This window comes from Cryptomeria japonica, chromosome 3 (genome assembly GCF_030272615.1).
Source record: "Cryptomeria japonica chromosome 3, Sugi_1.0, whole genome shotgun sequence".
Lineage (NCBI taxonomy): Eukaryota > Viridiplantae > Streptophyta > Pinopsida > Cupressales > Cupressaceae > Cryptomeria > Cryptomeria japonica.
The window spans coordinates 760,305,302-760,317,814 of record NC_081407.1 but is presented as its reverse complement, the minus strand read 5'-3'; the positions used below and the strand labels follow the sequence as shown (position 1 = coordinate 760,317,814).

General features: G+C 32.7%; 1 pseudogene; it reads left to right on the top strand.

Moving 5' to 3' along the window:
- The first annotated feature begins 2,781 nt into the window (after window positions 1-2,781).
- On the top strand, window positions 2,782-4,122 carry LOC131855878 (probable pectate lyase 18; annotated as a pseudogene).
- Window positions 4,123-12,513: the final 8,391 nt, after the last annotated feature.

The window sequence follows — 12,513 nt, the reverse complement described above, 5'->3', positions numbered from 1 at the left end:
ACTGACTATTTTCACCTATCTTGGTAGAACTGGCATCAACACTACAAATTTTCTTCATCCAAAAATCACCCTTTACCAAAAAAATTTCTCCATGCGCTAAACAAGCTTGTCTACATGCTAAACTGCTTACTATGCACTACCTTGTCCTCTCAAAGTGCTACCCAATCCATCCTATGCGCTAGCCAACACCTACACACTATCCTATCCTATTTTTGCATGACCTAACCCACCCCAAGCGCTAAAACTACCCTATGCGCTATCCTACTTGGCTCTTGTGCTATAACCCTTACCCGCTACGCTAGGGTATAACTACGCACTACCTAAGCCTACCAATGCAACACCCTAGGAACCCTATGCGCTAAGTATCTCCTACGTGCTACCCATTTTTCCCTCTGTGCTACCTTGTGATCCTGGTGTGCTAACTGAATCCTAAGCACTACCCTAATTTACCGCTACGCTACCCTAAACTTTTTGGACACCACCTATTTTATTAAAACCTACGCACTACGAAACCTATTGCATGCATTGCGCTTTGACCCTGACGTGCTAAACCGATAATCCACATGACAAAATAAAAAACATGATAAAAAATGACAAAATAAAAAATCCAAAAGGGGTCAAAAAGGTTGACTTACTGGTGGTCCATACGCGACAGGCCTTCGATACCTCCGAACGCGCTCGAATCGATGAGAAGCATAAGGAACCAGCATGTTGACTTCTCTCAAAAAATCACTTTCTCTAAGGTCAACAAGCACAAATGAGACAAAAGAGATCACTTTTTCCCTTTATATAGGGTAAATCAAAATTAGGGTTACATGGAGGGATGTGTAAATTGCTCGCGATGTCTCCTACCACCCTACCAAATGTCAATATCGGGAGATGAATCAAATTACCACATTCAACACAGACAAATTTTTACAATGCAATAAAATTTATCAAATTTATCTAAATCAAATCAAAATTTCAAAATTTTTGATTCATCTCTCGAGGGGGCATTATCAACATCGTTTATCAAATCTAGGGCATGACATGAAAATATCAAAACAACATAAAAATTGATCATAACTAAATCATGACGACACATCATTTTCTTTGAATCAACATGTGCACACACATCACTTCAAAGAGGGGCAAAATGTAGACGTATAAAAATGACCATATTCCTAAATGAATATTTAATGTTCATTTTATTCCCATTCCTCTATTTAGTTAAATTTAATTTAACTAAATCACCCACATTCTGCTATTCAATTTATTTAGTTAAATTCACTAAAGCCCTTTGCATCATTTAATTAAATAAATAATTTTATTTAATTAAATCCCTTCTTCTTAATTTTTAATTAATTTTACATTTAATCAATAGTTTATCCCAAATTGAATAAATCTAATTTATTCAATTTGCCAAATTGCAACCAAATTAAAATAAAGCAATTTATTTAATTTAAATCTATTTTTCCTCACCCACTTGCATTTTCCTACATCTCCCACTTGCACCTTAAACCCTATTCCTAATTTCTACTAGAATCCATTTAATCCTAATCAATTAGCCCAAACTCATTCATTATCCCCTTTCCCAAAGTTTGAGGAGGTCACTTCTCAAATTTGGAGTAAAGTCTTCAAAAGGCATTAAAGCCTTTATCTATTCAACAAGCTAACTTACCCCCAAATTTGGAAGGACTCTTATGAATTTGTCCCCAATGTCTTCAAACCATTAATGGTTAACTAACCCTTAGTGGTATGGTTAGAGACTTTTTGACTAACTTAACCTCCATCTAACCCAGGGGTCTCATCAAGCATTCATTTCTTTGACCATGGTTATCCCTTTAACCTTTGCACAAGAGTTTACCCCTTGGATAAAAGCTTTATCCATTGGATAAACCTAACCTAACCTTAACCCTTACCTCCTAAGGTAACCATAAGGTCTTCTCAAGAATTTAATGCTTCTTTCATCTCCTCTCAACCAGTCTTATGTTGACAATTGTCACCATTTCATTGGTGAAAATTGTAAACATGGATTGATAACTTTCAATCCTGACCCTTGATTAACTCCTTCAATCTTGACCATCCATTTCCCTATTTTTACTATAAATAGAGCTCTCATTCCTCCATTTTAAGGATCCATGCAAGATTTTAGTATCTCATTTATGCTTAATTTTATCAATACATCTAGCTTCTCATTGTAATAGGAATTAATCTAATAAGCACTTAAGACTATTTCCTTTATCATTAGCTTAAATCATTAACTAGTATATCATGTAAGGATAGTATTGCTACTAATCTTTTCATCTTATAATCTAGTTTATTTCATTTTTAGGATCATGCATGGATAGGATGCATTTCATAATTCAAATGAATCATAAGCATACCTCGTTCTTGCATTCGTCATCCCTAATCAACTTTGCTTAGTGATTTGAGAGCAAAGGCATTGGCTTGAGGGACCTTGTGAGATAGAGAACCATGGAACCAATCTTGGGAAGTTGAGTCATTCTTCATGACTCCATAACTTGCACCAAGAAGTCCCGTGGGTGTGTGAACAAGCCTCTTTCGGACTGCATTTTCGCATTTTCAGTTTCATCGGCCCGCTTTTCCTGCACACAAATTCAATATAAGATAAATTCACCGCAGAAAAGATATTTAAGTCAGTTCAATTAATAAAACTTCAAAGTTCTAGCATTTTTTTATAGCTAGCATATGTTCAAGACACTTGAGATTATTTACAAATTTCAAGAACTACTATATAGGAGTCTAGATACTTTGAGAAGGTAGCTAAGCTCGTGAGGAATGGGGAACCCCATTGATGATTGTTGGCGTTGTGATCCCTACTGGGTTAGTAACTGAAAGAGACTAGCTGACTATGCTATCGGATTTAGCAAAAATGCCATCGCTGGTAATAATGGGAGATTTTATATAGTTACAGATCCAAATGACAATGACCCGGTCAATCCTCGACCTGGCACTCTGTGGCACACTATTATTCAAACTGAGCCTTGCTGGATTATTTTCCAAAGAGATATGGTTATTTAGCTCAAGGAGGAGCTTATCATGAACAGTTACAAGACAATCGGTGGTAGAGGTGCCAATGTTCATATAGAAAATTGACCTTGCGTTACAATACAATATGTGACCAATATCATCATACATGGCATCCATATCCATGATTGTAAGCTTGCAGGAAATACAAATGTGAGGAGCTCCCCGACTCATTATGGGTACAGAACCAGGAGTGATGGAGATGGAATATCTGTCTTTGGAGGAAGTGCAATTTGGGTAGATCACTGTTCGCTTTAAACTGATTGTTTGGTCTACCATAAATTTACTTTATTTATAAAAGGTTTCACTATTGTACTTTTATCACATGGATCTTAGAGTAGGGTACTAAAAGGCAATTATTAGACAGAAACATAAACAAATGTTAGTATTAATAAACTTTTCGATAGAGCGCTATTTCTCAAGTCAGCTATATATATTCTTTTTGTAGGTGATGCTTCTTGGACATAGCGATCCCTATACCCAAGATGTCAAAATGCAAGTAACAATTGCATTCAACCACTTTGGAGAAGGGCTTGTTCAGTGTATGCCTAGATTTGAATAAAATTTTATAACTATTGTGTATTCCTTTTACGAAGACCACGATACAACTTACTGAATTTTATTTGTTTAAGTTTAAGAAATGAATGTTATGATGCATATGCAGATGCCGACATGGATACTTCCATGTGGTGAACAATGATTACACCCACTGGGAAATGTATGCAATCGGGGCAAGTGCAAACCCCACCATTAACAACCAAGGCAATAGATTCCTTGCTCCTGATAATCGATTCCAGAAGGAGGTAAAAGATCCTTACAACTCATGTCTCTTATATATTTGGTATTCAAGGGATGTAGAATAGTTATGGTATGGGTAATGTGCAGGTGACAAAGCACGAAGATTCAACAGAAGGTAAATGGAGATCAATGGGAGATCTGATGTTAAATGGGGCATTCTTCACAGCATCAGGGGTTGGAGCATCCTCAAAGTATGCCAAAGCTTCAAGTATGGAAACAAGACCTTCCTCTATTGTGGGCTTTATAACTGCAAATTCAGGTGTTCTCACCTGCACTTTGGTCACTAATTACTAAATGGGAATATGTCAGTAATCTTCTTCTCAAATTTGAAGCGTAGTGGTGGAACATTAAGTCAATATGGTTTTTATTATTTTGATTGCCACTACAAAGAATTTTTAAGCTATGCTTCACAAGGACTATGGTATATAGATGTGAATAGTTGAATTTATGTCCATACCAGTATTTCAGATTACTAATTTGTGTGAGTTTATTTTTTAACTATTAACATGCCTTGTATAATTGCACATGACACAGCTAAATAAATTCACTCTAACGAGACTTGTATTGACCTTTCGAGTTGCGTTGCTTTATTACTATATTATTTAATATAAAATAGAGTATAATTAACTCATAGAAAGTGAGATATTTTAGAGTAGAGTTGCCTTTCCATTTAGGTTAATTAAAAACTAAATATAATTAATTTTTAATATATTAATTTAGATTAAATAGATTGAAAGTTGACAAAAATAAATGGTGTAAATTGATTTTTTTAAAGAAACCTAAGGGTATGGATATTTACTTATTACACTAATGTTTAAGATAATATTGATGCAGTGTATAGTCCACTCACTTCTATATCAAAAATAGATGATTTGAAAATTTTCATTGTCAAAGATTGTATACAAAATTTTAATTGAACTTATGTTAATTATGTGATTGTAGATTAATTTTATATTTTACATGTCTAATTTGTAACTCTAGACCTTATCTATCACAATATATAGTTTTTCTCTTTGATTTGCTAGATTCTATACTCCTCATTGATTGTTAAGGACTTGGTATATTTATAACTACATCATAAAGATAGTGAAATAATCAATGGTCATGTTCTCCTACTCCCTTAATTAGAATAGTTTTTTGATTGTGATAAAGATACTTAGATGTTGATTTTGATACGATATTTTTATTCCATTTAAAGTTCCAAATGAAAATGTTCATAAGTTCATTCTAGATACAAATGAATAGTTAATGATTGCTTAATGGTCAATTAATTTCTTTAAATTTGAAGCCATGCTAGATAATTCCATGTTTTACAAACTCAACTCCCAATGGCTATGAGGAAAGAGGAGAATTTTAAAATTTGAAACAAAATTATTTTTCCTTAAGATTCAAGCCAAGAAAGACCAATCCTCAATGCTACAAAAATGGTCCATTGTAAAAAGATATATAATACAATGATCATGGGTAAATGTATCCAAATATAGGACAAAAAATAATGGGAATGCATGAATATAAATATAGATAGGATATAGATAAGAATGGATATATATTGATGTATGGAAATAGGAGTAGGAGAACATAGATTGAAATTGGGGAAGGTGCCAAACTTATTAAAAATGGTTTTTGCATGCCAAAAATATTTTTTCTTTCTAGTGACTGAAAAATGAGTTTCTAATGCAAAATTTAGAATGGCTCCTATAAAAGTTTTTAAATTTTAACATTTGATTTGTAATTTTGTCCTCCAAGCTTTGATGTTTTTGAAAAAAAAGTCAATTGTGACTTTATCCAACCTTTTGGATGCTTTGGAAATGTTGAAATTTTTGCAAAAATTACCTAAATGCTACAATCACACAAACCTCCCAAGAATATAACTATGCAAAGTAGATTATAGGGAAGCTTATTCTTTTGTTAAGTTGTACTTATTGTTAGGGATATGCAAGGATGTAGGAGAAGAAAATACTTGGTTTTTTAATATTATAGCTATCAGTTAGTCTCAAATATATAAAAACTAGATATTAAAATTAACTCTACTAGACAACAAGTTCCAATACCATGTTAGATTTTTTGGGAAGTGATAATCGGGCTAAAATCTCATGTCTGACCTAGGTCATGCACAACTACAATTAATAGATAATCGAATATCAAATATTAGAGCCAAAATCTGAAATGAAAGAACAATATAGACAATGCAAGAGAACTTGAGAATACTCTTGATACACTCACCAAGCTACCAATAGGTGCATTAACTCCTACTACCCATAAAATATCAGAAGTTTTACCTACTTGATAAATTTCAAAATATGTATCATATCCTCCTTAAGTGAAGATAGAAAAGAGGTTATAATTAGTGGCATAAAAGCCAAAAGAGGGTGAGAAAATCAATTACCCTATAACCTACTAAAGGTAAGAACAAACTAGTGGTTATGAAAGGAAGCACAACAAGCCAAAAGAGGGTGTGTGACTCAATTACTCATGTGTTAGAAAGTGGTACATGTAGATTGTGTTTTTTTCTATGTTTGTTCACATTAACCACTCCTAATAAACCAAAGAAAGCTTAAATAATATTTGTAGGAAAAAGAATAACCCCTAACATATGGAAATAAAAAACCTACACTAACAACTACTATGTGGTAAAAGGCAAGGATTCATTAGCATATAAATTGAAGCAATACTTATATGGTGTCCAATGATCTCCAAAATTATGGTTTCAAAAGTTTAATTCATATGCTTTGTATTATAATCTAGTGTATTTCCTAGTTGTGTTGGTTGCCTATATAGTTGGTCGGATATTGAACTTTGGTTTTGGTGGGGTTAGTTTTATGTACTAGATGGTAGTGATCGGGGTGCCGATAATTGTTTCTTATTTCCCCTATTTTTTGTGTTATGTTGTTTATAGACTTTACTTTCTACTGTATTGGGTGTTGGGCCCCTTAGAAACTATTTAATTATTAAAAATAAAACTTTATGATGGTAATCAATCTCTTTTTATCAATTTATGCATAGATCATATGTTGATATTTGGTAACAATCAATGGATGATTAGAGATATGGTATATCAAATTTCATTACATTTCAATATAAAAAATTAGGGGTTCCTATATGCATCTTAGGCATTGAAAAGAGAGAGAAATAAGAAATGTTTGATTGGGATAGACTAAGTATGTTGAATTTGTGTTGTAATATTTTAGTATGGAGAATTATATACTAGGAAATGTTTCTATTTTTTTGGGTAATAAGTTATTAGTTAAGTAATATATACATCTTCATCATTAAATATAGAGTATATATTGCATGTTCCTTACACTAGTCTACTTCATATTCTAATTTATGTTATGTTTTACATAAAGCTAGACATTGATGATGCAGTGCGAGCCTTGGGTTATTATATGGCTAATATTGGCATAGAGCATTGAGAAACAATTAAGAGAGACTTAAGGTGAATGTAGAACACTAAATTATTATATCTTCTACTATGGTGATTACTCACAAGAGATTGTTGACTTAGATTGGATAGGAGATGTAGATCATGAAATATCTACTAGTGGCTATTTCTTTAGCCTATTTAGTGTTTCTATTACTTGAATGACCAAGTGATGGGTTGTAGTCAGTTATCCATTGTAGAGGTATAGTACATGACAAATAGTAATGCCTATAAGGAGGCAAGTTGGTTTTAGAGTTTTTTGTTGAATTGTTGGCCTTATTCGAGTAGTAGTTTAAATTCAATGTGAGAGTCAAGGTGTCATTAGCTTGACCAAAACCCAATTTTTTGTGTATAAATTAAGCATATAGATGCACAATACCATTTTTCTCATCACATGGTGGAGGATAGTAGATGATGATTGAAAATGTTGACTCTTTGGTGATTATTTTAGATGATTTGATGAAGCATGTAAGCACAAATAACATTAGATGGTGTAATAAATATAATGACCTCATAGTCCTTAATACTTAGATGCTAATATTCCCTTTATGCTTTTTCAAGGTATTTGAAATAAGTGGGAGAATTCTAGAAAACCATTGTCTCAACCATATTTTTTTCATATCTAATTATTTAATAATTAAATTTTACATGTATTTGTGTTGTCACTGTTAGTGTATGGTATGTTTCTACTATCATATTCGTGTTAGACTTGTACCATCCACTTAGAATTGGACAAGCTCTCACCTTATAGTTCTATATCAAAGGTAAAATCAGCTAAATTATGCAAGTCACTTTGGAAAGAGGGGTATATTAAGTTGAATGGCCTTCCTAAAGCTCCTTAATTTTGAACTTTTACCAAATAAAGGAGTACCAACAATCAAAATTTGACTACTTGAGCATTGTGATTATTTCATTGTGCATGCTTGCCTTCCATCCCCAACTAATAACTATACTCAGATTGGAGGACGTGCATGAATTTACTCATGAGATTTCATGGTATACATTATCATCGCACACTGAGTGCATTTGAGTATTATTTTTATTCCTTTAATTCTTCTAAACATACTTTCATCAAGATTTTATTTGCTTTTGGAAAAGAGGCTCTACTAGCCTTCCAGCTTACAAATAATGTAATGGCCCCATGCAAATTCATGTGGCTGCAAAAACTTTTCTTTCTTTTTATTTAAAAACTATATTTAAATTTGTGATACAAAAATAATTTCAGTTGATGGGGGATGGAGAAGACCACCAACTATAAGGAAATGTGGATTCCCATGTCTCACGACGAAGTCAAAAGCTACATGTGCTATATGGAGTTTGTTCGGATCTTTTATCGTCGAACAACATAGGAAAAACAACCATGCGGAATAGAATGTTGGAAAAGCCATGTGCCTTTTTTTCTACACACGACAAATTTGTTATTTCTGAAAAAGCATGGAGATAATCTTCAAGTGTGCACACATAACATCGATAGTCGGCTTTAATTTAAGTTTGATGTAGACGATTAGTGTCTCATACCTATCCTCATTACGACCAGTTGAATTGTTGGAAAGCACATAGTGAGGTCCGTATTGAATTTCTTTGTATTTACTAAATTTAAAGAATATAGACTAGAGTTGGATTTAGTTTATTTGACGCATTATATTTTATGCAGGTTGTAGAGGAGCTAGTGATGCTTGGTAGAATATCAGGTCAGTGGTAGTAATGGGACTGCTTTTCTACTTGAGACGCATGATATCCCTATAGTTCTTGGGCTACCTTAGAGAGCTGGAGGTGGCAGGAGGTTCTCATTGAATTGGCCTTGAAAATGTAACAGGCTATTCAGTTATTTCCGAACTGGGTATGTGAATGGAATCTCTGTGCTATCAGGGTCAATCAGTTTGAGATCTATGGAAAGATTTGACTAGAAGTAAAACATTAGGCATGAAGGATGAAGACTGGGTTGTGTTAGATAGGAAATATAGTAGTCTTATTTGGCTATGTCTGGGAAATTTATTCCACCTGAATGTTGTACATGAATCCTCTGCAACCCCTTTTAGAAAAGTTAGGAAAGTTGTACCACACCATATGGTTGGTGAACAAGCATCTTCTATGTAAGTGGTATTCTTTGAGGCTGGTTGATATGGATTCAGCTGTTGAGCACTTTAATTCATTTAACACTATTGTAAATGAAAGATGGAGGAAGAAGTTATAGGCATGGTCTTATGACATTCTTTTCTACACATATGGAACAATCTATTGATGAAAATTTGAAGCACTACTTTAAATTTTGTGCCTGATGAGGTAGTGTCTTATCTTCTCCCAAATGGCCTTTCTTAGAAAGAATAATACAACTGTCATAGCTTTCTTTCTTGGTGATAGCCTTATATGATGGCTGAGCTAAAAGAAGGATTTGGTATCTTAGTCTATGATAGAAGCAAAATATATTGCAATAGTTTCTTGTTGCATTTAGGTTTTATAGATAAAAAAGACATTGTAGAAGATGGAGACTGAATTTAAGGAACCCATGCCAATCTTTTGTTAAAATACAAGTACTATAAACATTTCAAATAATTGGGTAACACATTCAAGGAAAAGATTATATCTCAATAAAGTATCACTATCTAAGAGAGAAGGTTGCAAGGAAAGAAGTGAAGATAGAATATGTTGAAAAAAAGGAGAGATCATTACAAAAAAATTTCCAAAGTAGACAATTTAATATCTTGGCTAGAATTTGGGAGTGGTATTTTCCTCCTCTTAAATGAAGAGGAAGTTAGTATATGTTGAGGAGGAGTGTTGACTCCTCACTGCAAGTAGTCTTGGTGGTATTGTGAAAAAAAATTACAAAAGGTATTAGTAGATTAATTTTTCCGCACAAAAAGAGCAAGAGTTGAAGCCCAAGAATCAAAGTGGATATTTGTCATTGATGTCAAAGGGGGGGAAAGGAAGCCAAAATTCTACACCATTTGGGGAAGAAAGGATTGAGAGAGAGAGAGAGAAAGAGAGAGAGAGAGAGAGAGAGAGAGAGAGAGAGAGAGAGAGAGAGAGAGAGAGAGAGAGAGAGAGAGAGAGAGAGAGAGAGAGAGAGAGAGAGAGAGAGAGAGAGAGAGAGAGAGAGAGAGAGAGATTCCAAATAAAGGAAGTCAAAATTATCAAGAGCACAAAGCTAGACTTGAGCAGAATGAAAGTCCAATTACAATGGAAGCAAATTTTCTACACAAGGGGAGCCCCTAATTTCCATTATGAAGAGCATTTTATTAGTAGCATTTGTTGTGTTTGGCACCAATGACAAAGGGGGAGATTTTGTTGAAATTTATATTGTCATTAATGTCAAAGGAGGTAGTTAACGATGTATATAAATTATCATTATGTTACCCTCAATATCTAGTTTCCAAAAATTACAACAATTTTAACAAATATTATGTCATATCAAATAATTATTGATCTAGAAAAATAGAGTCAAGTTATGTTAAATACATCATTCAATATAGTATGTCACTATTATCATCTTAATCAATTTTTTATTGTTGAACGATTTGGAAGTATTTGTGATGTGTATATGAAGTCCATTCCTCAGAAACTATATCCACTAGCACAATATTTTATACCACATTCTATCATTGTTATATTTTGAGGCTTGTAGTTTGGAAGATAAATAAGGCTACACACAAAGAAAAATCTATTGAAGTTTCAAAGGTGGACTTCAATAACATGAAAAGTTAGGGCCAACATTATGCTCATAGAGATTGCTTCACAATATATTATGACTTTTTTGATGAATGGGTCAAATTATTGCACTATGAACCAACTATAGGAAGCATGTGAAAGTGTACTAGAGCCAACTATTTTTTTTTTAGTAAAGCATAGCATCATCCAACTCTTGTAGTAGCATGTTGGATATTGGTTTAAGCCTATTACATCTTTGGTCTAAAGTATGCATGTGGTAAACATGTGAATGTTGTGAATAAGTTATAAGATGAGTTGTGATTATATATAACGTAGGGATGCATAAGTGTAATTGGATTCATTTCAAGAGTAATTCTTGCTAGTAGAACTAATAACCATCGCAAAAGCTATGTAAGTTGTCTACTAAATTTTAGGTTAAGTGGGAAAAATCAATTGAAGGTCTCATCCACTTTGAGAGGGTTGTGAAAAATTGATTAGATCAAGTTGACGCTAAAGGTTCATCCTTGAAGGTCTGCATAGCATATCTTTCATGTACTATTATTGTATTTAAGGTTGGCGCCTCATCATCATAGTTGGTGTTCACTTCTTAGACTCGGGGATTGGTGTCTCCTATGGGTTGATGCATACAAAATATTGTAAGTTTATTATTTAGTTTATGAGGCTAGATTTGGATATTGGATCCAAGCAACTTTTCTCACCATGGTTTTCCCCTTAAGTTTCTACATAGATCTAGTATTATTTTCTGTTGATGTCCTCTTATCTTATCGTATCAGTTTCTATGATGTTTGGAGAAGTTATCAAGGGTAATTAATTTGGAATTGGTGTCTACTGATTACCATTCTCTTAGTATCTATGTGTTATTAATGCACATAATATATGCATTCTATTAAGAACAATAACCACTATTTCTTTTATTTTCATTCAAAAGAACTATCTAGATTTCCTGGACTTTGTGCAATCTTCTTATATTCATAATGTATCTTTGTTCAAGACAAAAATCAAATCCTTGTAGTAGTAACAAGTTATCCTATAATGTCTAAAAATGTAAAAGTTTATTGGTTATTTTGGATAGTTTAAAAATTTGGATTTATAAGGTTTGAATTTCATAAATACTTTTCCCTTGTAATAATTCTTTGTAAGTAATTAAGAATGATATTTTTGTATTAAAATTTATCTATTAATGAATTGTAATTCAATACATTAACTCACACTTTAATTATAATCATTAACATATTATTACTCATGGATTTACTTAGGTCAAACCAAGATTATAGTCAGTAATGCTTAGCTTGACTAAATCCATCCATTGATTATTACCATTTATTTATAATTAGATTAGTAGTAGATTAATAAAATAGATATTTATTTATATATTAATAAATGCATAGAGCAGCATATATCAATATAAGAATGCAAGTAGTTATTAAGAGAATTTAAGAAAGAGGTGTAGAGATGTTATTAAAGCTTAAACTTTATTAAGTTATAACATTAAATGTATAGAAGTAAATTCATTAGTCAACAATATAAACTTGAATATATTCTTTTTGTATATCTTAAGGTGAGTAAGTTATTATTTGAATACCTTTAGAATACTTTGT